General features: G+C 35.9%; 1 pseudogene; it reads right to left on the reverse strand.

The window, feature by feature from the left end:
• Window positions 1-6544: 6544 nt before the first annotated feature.
• LOC112004492 (cysteine-rich receptor-like protein kinase 44) lies at window positions 6545-12007 on the reverse strand (annotated as a pseudogene).
• Window positions 12008-16702: the final 4695 nt, after the last annotated feature.

Genomic DNA, 16702 nt, shown 5'->3' on the forward strand with positions numbered 1-16702 from the left:
AAAGACAACTAAAAAAAAAAAAACCAAAAAACATAATTCATCGTAACCAGCCGCAAAATTTCCTGTGGCATCATTTGACCGGCTACATCTTTGCAAGATGCCTTATTTATTTTACCATTTGCACCTTTTTCTATTTTGTGAAAATAGTTTTTCGACCGATCAATAGTCTTTTGACTCTTTTATGCGCTAAGAGTTACTCCGGAAATCAAACTTTACCCTTTTCGCAAGTTCAAAGGTTAGAATGGAACAAGGATTGAAAATCTCTCCCAAGTAGGAGTCTTTTCTCTCTCTGGACCGTGGGTTTCCAGTTCTTTCTAGAGAGTTCTATCTCTCTTCTCTCTGGACGGGTAGAGTTCCAGTTCGTCCTCTCGGCGCTCGTTTGGGCTTTCAGTTAGGCGGATGTTCGAGGTTTTTCTTTGGCTGCCTTGTGAGTTCCGTTTATCAGTCCATCTATACTTTTCGTGGGTCTTGTACGGTTACTGGTTCAAGCTGCTCTCAGCAATTTCCAGCAGTTGTGGAGTATTTGAGCTAACGGGGTGGGTGGCTTGAAGCTACCAGCAGTATTTTGTGGGAAGAGTTTTTTCGGCAAGTGGGGGCTTCTCTGTTTTGGAGTGATTTGGCCAAGGGTGGTTCTCCAGGCCGGTGTTAGCTGTAATTGGTTGAATAAAGCAACTCAATTTGTGGATCTAAGGAATACAGAGGCGGGTAATGATTTTGACTTTGTCTCTTCCTTTTTTTGATAATTGGGGTTTCTGCCGTTTGGTTTTGCTTCTGTTTTTTTGGTTGGCTTGTCTCCTGGGTTGTATTCCTGAATATTTATATTCTCTATTGGATATGAGCTATTTAAGTTGGAACTGCCGAGGAATAGGAAATCCCCGGTCAGTCCGAGCGTTGCGCAATCTTGTGCAACAATGGAATCCTAATATAGTCTTCTTAATGGAGACTAAGACTGGAGTTAATAGAATGGAGAAAGTTAAAGAAAGAATAGGTCTTGCAAATGGCCTGATTGTTCCCAGTGTAGGCAAGCGGAGGAATAGCTCTTTTGTGGGTCAGAGGCTTAAATGTAGAGATTAAAAGCTATACCCGAAGTCATATTGATGTTATAGTGACTGATCCGGTGTTAGGGTTCAAATGGAGAATCACTAGGTTTTATGGGAATCCAGATACTAACCAAAGGAGAGAGTCTTGGAATCTCCTCCACTTCCTCAATGCTCAATACCAACTCCCATGGGTCTGTCTAGGGGATTTTAATGAAATTTTGAAGGCGTCAGAAAAATGGGGTGGTTCGGAGCGGCCCCAACAACAGATGGAGGGGTTTAGGAGAGTAGTGCATGCTTGTGGTTTTGAAGATTTGGGTTTTGAAGGGCCAGAATTCACTTGGAGCAATCGAAGGTCGGAGGGAGAAAGGATAAGATTAAGATTGGATAGGGTTTTGGCTACAACTGAGTGGATAGAGAAATACCGAGATGCCAAAGTTTTCCATGCGGTGGAGTCTACATCTGATCACTGTGCTATTATTTTAACAAACCAGCAGGGAAGGCGCAGACCCAAAACAAGACGATTCCACTTTGAAGCAATTTGGGTTAGACATGAGAAATGTAAAGAAGTCATTCAGGATTCTTGGAAGAATCATGCAGGCCTGCAATCATAAAGTGAGTTGGTTAATGGAATAAAGGCTTGTGCAAAAGGTTTAAAAAGATGGAGTTAGCAGGATCTTGGCAATGTCACAAAGAAGATCCAAGAAAAAAGGAATATTCTTCAAGATGTGGTCCAAGCTGACAGAGATGGTAGTAGAGGTGATGAAATTGACATGCTAAGTAAAGAAATAAATGAGTTGTTGGATGATGAGGAGATGAGATGGAATCAAAGATCAAGGGTTCAATGGCTGAAATTGGGAGACAGGAATACCCAATACTTTCACCATAGAGCATCACAGCGGCAGAAAAAGAATGAAATCAAGGGCCTCTTGGACAGGAATGGAAGATGGTGTGATGACTTGGGAGACATTGCAGAGGTAGCAATTGACTACTTCACTGAATTGTTTCAAACATCCCACCCAACCAGAGTAGTGGAGGTAGGCCGGACAGTGTCAAGAGTGGTCACTGAGGAAATGAATGAGCAGCTAACAAAAGAATTCCAAAAGGAAGAAGTCTTTCAAGCCATCCACCAAATGCACCCGACAAAAGCCCCCGGCCCAGATTGTATGTCCGCTATTTTTTATCAAAAACATTGGGATATAATTGGGGAAGATGTTACAAATACAATGTTAAATATTCTCAACTCAAATTCCTCCCTGGCAGAACTAAATCAAACTAATATTGTACTCATTCCCAAAACAAATAACCCAACCAAAATGTGTGAGTTTCCGCCTATATGCCTTTGTAATGTGGCTTACAAAATCATCTCAAAAGTTCTTGCTAATAGGCTTAAACCTTTTCTTAATGATATTATTTCAGAAAATCAAAGTGCTTTTGTCCCAGGCCAGCTTATAATTGATAATGTACTTGTTGCTTTTGAAATTATGCATTATTTGAAGAATAAAAGAGAAGGGAAAGATAAATACATGGCAGTAAAATTGGATATGAGTAAGGCGTACGATAGAGTGGAGTGGGGTTTCCTTTGTAATATCATGACTACTATGGGATTTAATGACAAATGGATTAGTTTGATGATGAATTGTATTTCCACTGTCTCTTACTCTATCATCATAAATGGGATCTCCCAAGGCTGCATCTTCCCTTCGAGGGGACTTCGCCAAGGGGACCCTTTATCCCCTTATTTATTTCTCATATGTGCAGAAGGGCTCATAGGGCTGATAGGAGAAGCAGTGAGGAATAAAAAACTTTCTGGCATTTCTATTAGCAAGGGCTGCCCAACAATTACCCATCTTCTTTTTGCTGACGACAGTGTCATTTACTGCAAAGCTAATGGCCAGGAGAGCAAGGAACTCCAAAATATACTTCAACAATATGAGGAAGCAGCGGGCCAGAAAATAAATACAAACAAGTCTTCCATGTATTTTAGCCGGAATACAGATGATGAAACAAAAGCTGAAGTTTTGGTTTCTCTTGGCTCTATGCAGGATACCCAACCAAAGAAATATTTGGGCCTCCCATCTCTAATTGGTAGGTCTAAGAAGCAAGTTTTCAATGAAATAAAGGAAAGGGTTGGAAATAAGTTATCAGGGTGGAAGGAGAAACTCTTGTCGATAGGAGGTAGGGAAATCCTGATTAAGGCTGTTGCCCAAGCTGTGCTTACTTATACAATGGGATGTTTCTTACTCCCAAAAGGCCTATGTGAGGATCTTGAGGGATTGATGAGGAATTTTTGGTGGGGGCAGAGGCATCATGAATCAAAGATTGCTTGGGTGAGTTGGTCAAAAATATGCAAATCAAAATTTGAAGGAGGAATGGGTTTCTGTGACCTTCAAGCTTTTAATTTGGCCATGCTAGCAAAGCAGGGCTGGCGGATGATGTCTCACCCTTCATCACTGATGGCTCGAGTATACAAGGCAAGATATTTCCCAAACAACGATGTCTTAAGTACTAGCTTGGGAAATAGCCCATCTTTTGCTTGGAGAAGCATTCACCAAAGTTTGGAAGTTTTGAAACAAGGCACAAGATGGAGGGTAGGCAATGGAAAAACTATTCACATTTGGGATGACAAATGGCTGCCAACTCCCTCAACCTACAAGGTAATATCTCCTCAAATAGATTTCGGTGATTTTCCTATGGTCTCGGCCCTTATTGACCAAGACACAAGAAGTTGGAGGAGAGATAGGCTGGAAAGGATTTTCCTTGCTTTTGAGGTTGAAACAATCCTGGGTATCCCAATCAGTTACCATCTGCCTAATGACCAACTAATATGGGTGGGTAATAAAAAAGGAATTTTTTCAGTGAAAAGTGCTTACTATGTGGCTAGGAAGGTGCTAGAAGGAAGTGAACAAGCGGAATCTTCAGCAGGTGACGTGCGAACCCCCTTATGGAAGAAAATGTGGCACTTGAACATCCCAACAAAGGTGATAACTTTTTCCTGGCGACTCTATAGGAATGCTATCCCTACTATGCTTAACCTGAACAAAAGGGGGGTCCCAGTTGATCCTCTCTGTCCACACTCTGCAGCAAGGAGGCAGAATTTGTGGAACATGCAATTCTAAAATGTGAAATAGCCAAAAAAGTCTGGAAAAATTGGAGTGATTGTCCCATCAGTCTCTTGGAAGTAGGTGAGAATTCTCGGATATTGCTTTAGACATATTGAGACAAGGGACCCAAAGGGATCTAGAAATTTTGTTTGGGGTGGCTTGGATGATCTGGTATAACAGAAACCGAATGGTGCATGATTCAATTAGTTCTCCAGGAAATATTATTTGGGGAAATGCTTTGCGAATGGTGAAAGATTATAGGGTGGCAGTTGGCACTCAAGCAAGGTTCCTAGAGCCAAAAGGAAGTAGTCTTGAACAACTCCAGGAGGACTACTTTCTTATCAATGTGGATGGAGCTATTCCCACTGGTTATGGCCACTCTGGTATAGGCATCCTGATTCGGGACAAGAGATTGAGGTTCATTGCTGCCATGTGTAAGCCCCTCTCAGGAAGGTTGGGAGTTGAAGAAACTGAAGCTATCGCAATGGAACAAGGATTAGTGTTGGCAAAAATGCTTGGTCTGGAGCGAGTTCTTGTGGTTGGTGACTCTCTTCAAACTGTCCAAGCAATTGTGAAAGAAGAGGTCAGAGGTGCAGTGGGTCATTTAGTAGCTGGAATTGTGCAGGAAATGAGAAATTTTGCAGATGTGAAAGTGAGGCACATTGCAAGGACGGGTAACAAAATAGCCCATGTATTAGCCCAGCATGCAAAAGCAGAGAAGAATGCCATGTGCTGGGTTGGAAGTGAACCAGGCATAATTACAGATTTGATTAGATATGAGGAATTGTCGCTTTAGGGTCTTATATGTGGCCTATTTTAATGCTGGTTTGTTTCCTTTGTACTCTGCTTTTTAGCTGTTTGGGCTGGTTGTTCTGCGTGTTCTGTTGCTTTTGTTTCTTCAATTGATTGAAATTTCAAAAAAAAAAAAAAAGGTTAGAATGGAAGATCTAGATTTTTCCGTCTTTTTTGAATTTTTTTTTTTTTTTTAAATATATTTTTTTGTTTGTTTATGTTGATAAAGTTTTGCCAATCAGACAATATTTCCGGAAGTTTAAGCCAATACATGAACAACAAAACAAAACAAACTAGAAAAGTACAACAGAAAACAAATAGAAAGCCAAATAACATACTAAAATAGATTATCCACTGAATAGAAAATGGATGAGATCCCACTTCTAAAACGGAAGATGGTATAACTATAAATACAAAGCACAAAAATCTCTCTCAAAGCCAATGTTATCCAGGACCTTGTGGTAATTATAAGCATACAGATCTTATGCAAACGTTAAAAATTTTAATATTTTATCATACAGACGATATTTTTTGGTTACGCTTTAAGTTAGTGAGAAGGAATACAATTTCATTGAATTCCAGATAAAGATGAAATTCATTCATGATTATGCTTGCAATTGAATTTCTTTCCCCGAAGTTATAATATAATATTTACATGCACAAAGTAAGATTATTGTTCAAAAATTTTACACTCAAGGAACATATAATTTTTATGTTCTATATTCAACCGTCAAGTATTACAACAATATAGGACCAAGTTTTGATTTTAAAAAAATAAATAAATCTTGTATTGGTTTAAAAAGATCAAGTCATAAAAAAAATGAGTTGAACCTTGATATTTTTCAAGAATGACACCCAATAGCGAAAAAAGAAACTAAAAAGTAGAGCCCTAGTGATATTTGGTAAAGCATAGAGTGGAATGCAATATTTAGGACATATCATTTTATTCTTTTTTAATTATGAGTAGTGCTGTAGATCAGAATAAAAATTCCTTGTCTCATTTCTTCTATTCCAATTTATACTTTACCAATTACAACTTCTCATCTATTCTCTATTTCTGGTTTTAGAGATTTATTCTCTTCTTCTAATTTCTGGTGGATTTTAAACTTTTTTTTTCCCTTGTAGGCTCAAGTAATCTCTTGTGGACTAAGACGTTTTTAAAGAAACAGAGTGTTCTACTTATTGCGATGGCCCATCTACGTTGGCAATTATTGATTTATAATGCTATCATAGCATTAGAAATCACAATTCTTAGAGGTACAGTGGCTAATTCTTAATGAATTTTGTAGGGCCTCAGAGCATTTAAGCCCCACATCCTGTAAGATAGCGACGACATAGCCACTAAGATACCACCCCAATTCTCTCTCTCCAAAAATGCCGCAAGAAGTAGCAAAATTTCAATGCTGTAATGCCTTATAAATTATGACACTCCCATAGTACATGGCATTTTACATTGGCACGACTGTCGTGCATCACTTTTGTGAAATGAAAATCGAGTGTCTATAAAAACCAAAATTGCTTTTTTATACAAGACATGTCCTTTAAAATGCAAAATGCGGTGTATTGATTTTATGAAATGCAAATGGAAATGGAAATGTGAGAATGAACTAATTATTAAATTCCCATGAATTAAATTTATCTTCCCAATTCATGAACCCATACAATTGTATTGCAAAACAAGATTGCACAAATGTAAAATCCATCAAATGCTAGTGAGGATCTAATTCCGAAATTGAAACATCATTTACTGAGGCTTGGACACAGCTACTTTTGGATTGTGTTGACCTCATCTTCCTTGAATCATGCTCCACCAAGAGCATGTTTGATCTAGTCCTGCTGTCCTTCAGAAACGCTGGTTGTTATGGTACTGATAGACTCATAGATTCACTATTAAGCATGAGAACAACTGAAGCCATGGTTGGTCTCTTATCTACATTTTCTTGAACGCAAAGTAAACCAATATGGATGCATTTCATTATTTCAGTTGTTGAATCGGTACGCAATGCGGGATCCACAAGATTAGAAGTTGTCCCATCCCTCCACTGTTTCCAGGCCTGTAAAGGTATGTAAAAATTGTAAACACAATAACAAAGTGAATATTATTTTACCTTAGGGTATCATATGAATCACTAGCCACGCTTATGAGTTAGAATGGAGGGAAAGTACTTGTACTCACATAATTTACAAGGCCATCTCCATTGTCTTGAATATGAAAAGTATTATTTTTCTGCCCAGCCACCATCTCTAGGACTATCATACCAAAACTAAAAACATCGGACTTCATTGAAAATTGTCCGTGCAACGCATATTCTGGAGACATGTATCCATTGTATATGTGGATAAGAATAAGATAAGTTTGTTTACATGGTATTAGAGATTTCTATATTATAATTTAAAATTAATTTGATTTCATCACATTTGAATAAAGATGGTTTAAAATATCTTTTTAGGACTTCCCCATTCTCTCAACGAATAATAGTTTTTATTCTCTATTAATAGTATGAGAGATAACTTACTAGGTCCCCACAATTCTATTTGTCTTTCCTTGAGTTTGATCTAGTTGAAATAATCTCACCATACCAAAATCGGAAATCTTGGGGTTCATACTAGCATCAAGTAGAATGTTGCTAGCTTTGAGATCTTGATGAATAATACGAAGTTGAGAATCTTCATGAAGGTAAAGAAGTCCTCGAGCAATGCTCTCAATAATTTTAAAGCGCTTTTCCCAATTCAATTGTGCACGCTTGATTGGATCTACATATTCATGTAAGCGTATAATTCCAATAAATAAATATATGTGGAAGTGTTTGTAACCCAACACTAAATCATTTAAGAAGAAATGACTATAAATAGAACTGACAGTTAAGATGGAAGTGCAACATACCAAATATGAAGCGGTCAAGGCTTCCATTTGGCACAAACTCGTAAACTAGAAGCCTCTCATCCCCTTCCAAGCAGAATCCTAAGAATTGAACAAGATTACAGTGTTGTAACTTTGCAACTAATATGACCTCATTTTTAAGCTCGACTTCTCCTTGTGAAGAATTCCTAGACAACCTTTTCACAGCTATTTCTTGTCCATTTGAGAACTTACCCTGAAAAAATTAAAATATAAAAAAATAAATTTAAATATAATTATGAAATCCTCAAAAATTCAAAATTAGGAATTTAATAGGTTAAGAAAAGTAAAATTGATATTTATTTCACTTGACAATGTCACATTACCTTGTAAACAACACCAAATCCACCCTCTCCAAGCTTATTAGTATCAGAGAAGTTCTGTGTAGCAACTCTGATTTTGCCAAAGTCAAAATGCAAGGATTCAACAACGCTAATTTCATCTTCAGCTTCACCTGAAGAATGAGTCAATACAACTGAATTAGATAACTGAATTGACTAAATTGAAATTTTAATTATGTGTACACAAAAATAACAAGAGGGCCTATGCAGAACTGATTGCTGAATCGTGTCTTCTTGAGCTCTAAATGGAGTAAAAAATGTCCTGTATGTAATATTCTTGAATTTGTTCTAGTAGAACTATTGCATACACTCATCTTTCAATTAGTTTTCATAATTCTTTCTGCTAGAACCGATTTCATGTCCAATTAATGGTAGCTAAATTATGCTTTTGTTCTGTTTAAATGATAAGGAGAAAATAATACTTGAAAAAGTTGAATCTTCTTTCACTAATATTGCTTAATACTTCAAGCAATGCTTACACCACCACATACAAGTTGTAGGGATATGGTAGTTTTCCGTCCTTTTATAGTAATGATTCACTTATCATTTAGCAACAAGGAAAGGTAAACCAATTTCTAACTTACTTTCAACTTTCTTCCTTGGGTTCCTCTTTCTTAAATAGATGCAAATGCAGATTGAGATGATTAGTGCAGCAGCAGAAATAGTTATCACTACCACAACGATTGTAGTTCGAGATGAATTGCTTTCCTTTCCTGCAAAAGCCGGAACTCTGCCTTCATTAAAACATTCCGAGTGTTGAATTTCAGAATGAACATTACTAGAGGATGCAGAGGAGCGGGAAAAAAACTTAAAAGCAAAAATGACTTAATATAGATGGAACATTAGACCACTAAAAATAGTCTACATATAATTTGTTATGTCGTAAGTATAATAGCATGGCTACACATTTCTACTTATGGCTTTTGGATGTGATTTTCGGATCTGAGAGAGAGAAGAGAGAACATAAATAATTAACGTGATTAAGTCTTAACAGCTTACGCTTAAAAGTTTTAACTCGTTGAAAACATCTATGTATGGTAGACTAATTCCAAAATTCTACACATAACGTGGTTCAGTCTTAACAGATTGCACTTAATGTGATTTACGAGTCCATAAAATTGCATGTTTAATCCTTGACATTAATTTGTAATACCTACCTTTAGGTGAAAATTTTAACAATGACTAATAAGTGAAAATTTTATTAATGACTAATAAGTCCATAAATTTGCACAATTAAGCCTTGGCATTAATTTATGAATAGCAGCTCTTTTGGAGAAGTTTATTGATGAGTATCTTACAAAAGGGAAGATTAGACAATATGCAAGAGTACAATAATAGTGTATTCTCTAATTTCACATGAATAATAGGTCACACCATAAATTTAATTGGTGGGACACTATTATATATGAGATTTTGGAGATTCATGATATGCATGATTGGGTTTATAATTAGGGGTCGTGTACATGAGGCAAATAAAAGGGGATTTAACCATATTAGTAAGCCATTATTATATGCAATGAAAAACATATTTAGACTCTCTTTATATATATATATATATAAGATAAAATTCTATTTTAATCTAATCTAAGTGTATATGTGCATGAAACTCTCTCCTGGAGACTTAAACTCCAGCTCTTGCCCCCTCACACCCTATAATCACTTATACTTGTGGAATGACCTTCGCACCAAAGGTGTGGAGTTGTATATTTAGACCCGTTGGTTGATTTATATGGAAATTAGTAAAATTTGACAAACTAACAAATTATACAATTCCAATTATTATTGGTTAAATGCCACAAATTATGCACGTCAAAAAACATAAAGCACAAAGAAGTAAAGTAAAGAACACAATTCATTGGTGTTGAAGTGGAAAACTTATGGACACATCCAAAAAAATAAATAATAATTCACTAATATTATTAAAATTCCTTTTTCAGGCTAGGGTCAACCACAAATTCACTAATATTGTTGAAATTCCTTTTTCAGGCTAGGGATAACCCTGTAGTGGGGTTTTTTTAAAAAAAAAAAAAAAAAAAAAAAAAAAAAAAAAAAAAAAAAAAAATGTCTAAGACAGCCTAATAATCAATTCTGATAGGAAACAAAACAAAACCAGGGAGAAGGTAATGACACAAAAAATTAGTTAAATCATTTCTTGTTTCTACGTTGACCAGGGAGTTCATAGTTCCTACTTTTTTTTAGAGAGATAATTTTTTTAATGTACTTGAAAAGGCTGGTTAAGATGTGAGTGCCCGAGAACAAAAGGATGTGATATTTTGAACTTTCTGAGTGGAAGGGAAGCAAAACTTTTTCTTTGAGATTTGGCTTATTTTTAATACTTTTTTAATTAGATATGTTTTTTTTTTTTTTTTTTAATATACAATATAAGGTAAGTGGTAATTTTTCATTAAAACAAAAGGAAATTCTAGTTTTAGAGGTAAGCCAAACCCTTTTTTTTCTTTGCAATGAGCTTTTACTTCTCAAGCAATAAATATAGTGGCGAACTCATTTCATGTGCAGTCATAAATGTGGTCATATTCAAAATAACACAACAAATTCATGCATAATATTTAAGAGGGGTTGTAATCTCAAGATCCTAGAATAGCCAAGGAAAAATAAGAACTAATTCGCATTTAACCAAAAACGAAAACCGACTCAAACTAATCGTTTATATTAAACTTTTCTTTCTACTACGTACCGTCATATATGAAAACCAATTTCCATGTGGTCTAAAAGTAGTAGTTTAAAAACTGTGTTTAGACTATAATTAAAATGGCATTTCAATGATTTTGTTCCTCTTTAAAGTGAAAACTGAAAACAAATCTTGTTTAGCAAACATATTATTGTTTGCTTCTACATACAAAAAACTATTATATAAGATAACATTTCCACTGCAAACAACCAAACAAATAAATGATTAAACCAAGATTAAGATAAGTCAACTTCTAAGTCAAGAAATAAAAATATGAAAAAGTCATGAAACATCAGTGCTTACATACCTGGTGTAGTTGTAGGCAATTCTGGTGGTGGGGATGCTGCAGATGGGACTAGTGGCGGTGGTGATGGTGATGGTGGTGGCGGTGACGGTGGTGGCTCAACTGAAGGGTCATAAAAAGAGTATACTTCAAACCTTATATCACAGCTGGGTGTTACAAATTTACCTCCTTGCTTTCCATTACAACATTGTGGTATAAAACTTTGAATCTGCTGCAAGCAACCGTTGCATTCTAGCTTGCTCAAATCAGGGGTGCACTCAAGAAGTGCATATATGGTTTGGAAGTTTGGGGCAGGGGCACTCTGCAGAGAAGACTTGTGAGTAGAATTTCCTGAGGCAGTACGGTTTCTTAGGATATTTAACAAGGGTAATAGCACGTTGTTGAAAGCTTCTACGTCTGAGACGTCTCCTGTGTTGTAAAAGGCAAAAAGAGGGCTAGCTTCCATAGCATTAAATATGGATTTGTTTGAGTATCGAAGCGAGCATTTATCAGGTCAAATGATTGCCTCCTTTTGGTTTGGACAAGCTTTCAATAGGTCAGAACTTGCCCCACTGATACAACTACGGCATTCGCTGGGCGAAGTGTCTCCTCTACAGAGCGCAATCGCGTATACTTTGTCGGGAGCTTCACCAAAAGAAAAATTGTAAAAACCATAATTAATTTTGGTGTTGTTAATCATTGAGGCCAGGAGAGTATTGAGATTTGCCCTGTAGGTACTGCTACTGGCGTAGTTTCCAGTGTCATAACAGTGTTGGGCAGCTGTGGGAATAACAAGATGAATGAGAGCAACAGAGAAGAATAACAGTAGTCTCGAATGGCCCATTTTCATTGTTCCTCTGCAGTTGTGGCTAGGTTGGAAGAATTTTAGCATTAGACTCCTATGTCATTCCTGTTCTATACTTTCATCAGTTCATGTATTGCTTTCTACATTGACTATGGTGTTGGAAACTTCATTTAATTTATGACCAATTCAAAGCTTTGAACTGAATAAAACATGGTTTGCGTATGAAGACATGAGTGAAGATTGAATGAGAATAAGTTAGGTCTGGAGCTGACGTAAAAGATACCTTTTACGCCAGCCAATTCTGGAGCAACACATCACCCAAAAAAAATTATATTCAATGCAGTTATTACACACAATTATAACCCACTTAAAACCCCAAATATTACTTCAACACGTTCAAAGCTTCTTCTCCAAACAGCAAACCTAGGGCAGACTCTCCTCTCCTCCTCACACCAGAGCTCCATGGTTTTAATTGGGTTATAATTGCATGTAATAAGGTGTATTGAGTTTAAATTTGTTCGCTGATATGTCTTCTCATGATTGGTTGATTGGCTGGCATAAATGGTGTCTTTTACACCAGCTCCGGACCTAAATTATTCTCGATAGACTAATAGGACATAATAGAATTCAAAAAGGTCTTTTCTTCCATGGGCCACGTAGATGTGAATGAGTTTGAATTTGGAAACACAGATATATTTATTTTGAATTGATGAAACTTTGAACTTTCTTCATTTTTGTCGCATGCTATTGGTAAGTAAATTTTAGGGAAAATTATAGTTTTTCACTCCAATCTTTAATTGATTTATAATGTTCCCCAAAAATTTTGAGCGCAAGATTAACAACCTAATTTGGGAGTTTTCTTTTGTCACAAATAATAAACCTCATATTGCCTAATTTGGGGTTAACTTTACCAAAAAGTTACTAACGCAATTTAAGTAATCTAAACAATAGAGTAGCATTTTGGTAATTTTTTAGCATATGAAATTACTAAATACTTTTTCTTCTTGGAATAAATGAGCAAAACAAATTGCAAATCACGCCAACAAGCAAAACAACATCATGTTCAAGTCAAGGAAGCAAACAAAGCAACAATATTTCAAACCACGGTTGGATAAACCACTAGCCAAGATTAGAAGCTAGTTGGTACAATGCAAAAAAATAAAATCTCAAATTACTTGAGGGAGTTAATCTTGCATTTTGAATTGCCAAATTGAAGTATTTGTTGAGATGCGAATTTGACATAAAAAATGTTAGAGCTACTAAGAAAATCCTTAGGATAGAAATTCACAATGATAGAGGGACTTGTAATTGCGGTTATCTCATAAGGAATATCTTTAAAAAGGTGTTAGAGATGTTTAGAATGCTTGATTAAAAAATGGTTCGTGTACTGCTTGCTGCCAGTTTCAAATTGTCCACACAGTTGCATCCAATATTAATATTAGATGAGGAGTCAGAGTGTATGTCTAAACTGCCATTTGCTAAATTGCTAATGTAATTGGGTGTCTCATGTACTTGATGATGTGTACTAGACCTAATATTTCTAATGCAGTGTTCAGAAAAAAAAAATATATATATATATATATATATAAAATGCAGCCAGTGTGGTTAGTAAGTATATGACAGATCCAAAAAAAAAAAATTCAACTGAAGTAAATTGGATCTTTACATATCTTACAGATATTTGTGCCTTAGGTACCGTTTTTAATCAGATATGAGCTTGAACAGATCTAACTTGAGTTATGTGGATCGTGGTTATGTTGGGGATCTTGCGTATAATATATGGCAGGAAAAGGAGTGTGGCTTTAAAGACTAGTTAATGAACTTGGTTTCAAGCAAGATAGCCTGGTGGGACTTCTTCTTCTTCTTTGATATGCCAAGAATGTATTAACTCGTGATGAATTAATTGATTAATTAGCCAAGCTTATTGATTAATCAAATTAACATGCAAAATGCGTGGTAGCACAAACAAATCACCAATAACTAAGTATGCAGCGAAAATTAAATTGACATACTGATTTGTTTACAAATGGAGAAACCTATACATAAAAAACTCCATCGGGTAATTTCAAGGTCAGCACTCCCGAGAGTTCACTATTATCAAAACAAGTGGTTACAAGTAAAGGAATCCTAGTACCTTATACAACGTACAGTTCAACTCTTACCCTAATACCAGTTGGACTTGTTCTCTAGTGATAATCATTCATTTTCAATGCACGACTCCTATTACATGACTAACCAATTGCGCGATCTCAATACGCAACTTGATCACCAACTTAAGAAGGATGTTGGCTACAAAGTTCTTCTGTTCATCACATAATGAAGATCATGAAGTTGCTTGGTCACAAAATCCTATGATGTACAAATACAACAGCTTCTTGAAAGGAAGAAGAACTAAGGCCAACTAGGTTTCCGGTTACACTTTTCTTCACACTTGTGGAATTGTGTTCTTGTGCAACTATTTGTCACCTTTTACGGCCCTCAAAATAATCCTTATATATGTTTAGGGTTGTGAGAAAGAAAGCCCAAACATATACCCACGGATTTGATGAAAAACTGAGTTTCATAAACCTCGATAAATAGCCATCTATCGAGCTAGCTGTCGAGCCATGGGCTTTAGCAGCTTTAAACCTCGATAGATGCTAGCTGTCGAGCTTTAAAATCTGACACTTTCTCACTTGATTCTTAGACAGACTTACATGGCTTTAATACTTGAACTTAAAACCTTATTTCTTCAAGCATTAAACACATCTAGATCTACCCAATTACAAGTAAAGTGCGATTTATCAAAAAATTAGCCAATTACATAAAATGTTGACATATGTTCCTAACATTGAATCACATATGTCCTAACAATCTCTTTTTGGTAATCCGTGAGAAAACCACAACAAACAATGAACATATGAGAGAAGTCATAAACCACTCAACTCATATTCACTTGTTGAATACAATAAAATCTATCTTAACACAAGCTCTTGAAAACTTTGCAATAAGAGATTTTATGGCAAGTAGACTTTGACAACTTGTATTTTTGAAACACTTTAAGCAAAACTCATCAAGGCATCTTAATGTGAAACAGCAATATAAGATTGCATACATTTAATAAGAAACATGTGTATAAGATAGAAAAGAAACAACACATAGAGAGATAGGTGAAAGAACATAAATCAATATATATAAACCAAAAATAAGTACAATGTATGTCAAATGGTCATAGGACCAATATACAAGATATAATGTATCTGAAATAGAGAGAAAAGAAAAAAAAAAATATAGAATCCTCACTACATCTGTCAACATATGAACACTCCCCCTATCTCCTAAACTAACCCTCCCTATGAGTATGACTAATCTCATCTCAAAACTACTCCTCCTTTTTGCCACGAGTGACAAAAGCAAGTAAATCAAGTAGATCAAGTAGACATCTCATCATCACTAGGCAAGCCATCATCATCATCCTCACAGAAGTCGATTTGGCCTTCTCATCACAGAACCGGACATGAGGGGGAGTGGGGTCAAATGGAGAAGAAGAAGAAGTGCCCCGGAACAAGAGGGTTCTAGGACGGAATAGACTTATGTTTAGGTGCATGACGCAACTAACGTAAAAGAGAGAGAAAAAGAGAAAGAGAAGGAGACAATCAGAAAAGTTCCAAGCAGTTTTAAAATCAAAGGATAAAACAGAAAGGTACGTATGCATGAAAATGCATGAACATGTGACATCAAATATAAATCATCATGGGCTCAGCCCAATCCAAACCTACCAGCACACAACATAGCAACAAAGTAAACACACATCTAAAATGCATGAAACATTGTTATAATGCACATGTGATGCAATGCATGAAGTTTAAAGATCATTTTAACAAAACTCTTCCCAAAATTTTAACAAAAACTCAAAAGTTTTGAAAAATCTCAAACAATTTCGAAACCCAAAAGTTAGGTCAAAGATCATGAAAATGCATGATAAAGATGAAGAAAGAATCATACCAGATGATGAACAAGGATCTTGAACCGAAAATGAAGTGAAGAAGATGAAAAGCTTGAGTTTTGAATGATTGAGAGAAGGAGAGAAGACTATATATCGAGAGAGATCAAAGAGAATTGAGACAGAAATCACGATGGCCCTTATATAGAAAACTCATAAATCTTGATCAATTGAGAGCTGTCGAGAAGCTATCGAAGGTTAAAAACTTTGTTTCAACTATCGAACCAACTAACGAGGAGCTATCGAGGATCAAACAGAGGTTTTCAACACAAAGAAGCTCGATGGATCAAGGTAGCTATCGAGCAACCATTGAGGAGACAAAAAGTTTCTCAATTGATCAAACTAGCTATCGAGAGCTATTAAGAATGCGATAAAGAAAAGCTAGAGGGTCTCGATAGATAGCTTATCTGTCGAGAGTTATCGACAAGCTATCGAGATTGCTTAAAAACAGTTTTTCAAGGAAAAGAAAAACACAGATATGAATGCAATCAAACATGTTCCTCAAACATAGACCCAAACAACATTTTAAGCTATCAAAATATCTCTCAACAATAAAAATGATGGCATTTAGATCCAAAACACACACACACACACACACACATAAACATGTCTAACCAATTTTATATTTCAAAAACAATGTAGCTGCACATTTATCAAAAGTAGCAAAGAATATTGCGTATTGTGTGTGAAAAAATTGCAAGATTGCATAAGTGTCTACATGTTATGACGATTTAAGATATGAAGAAATCACTTTTAACTCATACACAATC

The sequence above is a fragment of the Quercus suber genome, unplaced genomic scaffold (assembly GCF_002906115.3).
Source record: "Quercus suber isolate HL8 unplaced genomic scaffold, Cork oak 2.0 scaffold_962, whole genome shotgun sequence".
Lineage (NCBI taxonomy): Eukaryota > Viridiplantae > Streptophyta > Magnoliopsida > Fagales > Fagaceae > Quercus > Quercus suber.